Source organism: Lycium ferocissimum, chromosome 4, assembly GCF_029784015.1.
Source record: "Lycium ferocissimum isolate CSIRO_LF1 chromosome 4, AGI_CSIRO_Lferr_CH_V1, whole genome shotgun sequence".
In the NCBI taxonomy this organism is placed as follows: Eukaryota; Viridiplantae; Streptophyta; class Magnoliopsida; order Solanales; family Solanaceae; genus Lycium; species Lycium ferocissimum.
The window spans coordinates 66175714-66176985 of NC_081345.1; positions in this window are offsets into that span (position 1 = coordinate 66175714).

Genomic DNA, 1272 nt, shown 5'->3' on the forward strand with positions numbered 1-1272 from the left:
GATAACCTCGGTATGTCTTTATTTCTAATTTGATGGGCCCGGTGTCAACTTCAAATGACAAGCCTCGATCGTTTGACGGACGGTCAACTCGTTTATCGCCCCTACTAGAGAAGTGATTGAGGCTGCTCCTTGATTTATCCGACCTGAAGCTAGGCTTCTCTAATTGAGAATATGGTCGGTACCTTTCCCTCGATTGTCTAGCTTCTGGTTCATAATTTTTTCTCTATCTCTCAGAGTTTTTGCTCATATTCATTTGGCCCGGGGGAAGTTCGAGCTGATTGTCCTCTACCCGAATCTTAGATTCGCACTGCGTTATGGACATCCGCCTGAGTTACGTCCTCGTAATCCAATAAGTTCTCCTTCAGTTTGAATGAGGCAGTAGAGCTTCGGGGATTGAGTCCCATGGTGAAAGCTTGTGCTGCCATTCCTACGGAACCGGGGGGCAATTCCATCCGTTCCCTTTGGAAGCGGTTTACAAACTCACGTAGTAGTTCATAATCTCTTTGGGCGATTCTAAAGATATCCGCCTTTTTGGCCTGCACCTTTTTGGCTCCGGCATGAGCTTTGATAAACGTATCTACGAGCATTTCGAAAGAAGTGATAGAATGCTCGGGCAGGTGGTCATACCAAGTTAACGCCCCTTTTGAGGGTGTTTCTCCGAACTTTTTCAACAACACCGACTCAATTTCATCTTCTTTGATATCGTTGCCCTTTATGGCACAAGTGTACGAAGTCACATGCTCCTGCGGGTCCGTTATACCATCGTATTTCTGAATATGGCATCTTGAACCTCTTCGGGATCAGTTTTGGAGCCGCACTTGGAGGGAAAGGCCTTTGAATGTATCTCTTCGAATCCGGCCCTTTCAAAATCGGTGGAGCGCCTGGGATCTGATCCACCCGAGAGTTATATGTTTCCACTCTTTTCTCTGTTGAATCAACCTGTATTGCCAAAATATCGAGCATTTTCAGAACCTCGGTAGATGAATAGGCTCCGGATCCGTTGGTCTCGACTATTCGTGCTTCTTCCCGCCTTGGTTCGATAAACCCTTTTGGCTTTGGCAAAGCTACCTTGTCGTGTTTGCTCTGAAGCTGAGCTATGGCAACTCCTTGTTTGGCTATGGCGGTCCCTTGGTCCTGTAACATTTCAAATATTAAACGTAAGTTAATCTCATCCGGCATATCCGGTGTTTTTCGGCCTTGAGCACGAGACAAAGTAATTGAGTTATGAGTATTCAAAGGATCTGTGGCCGGAAGGGCGACATTCTCATGATT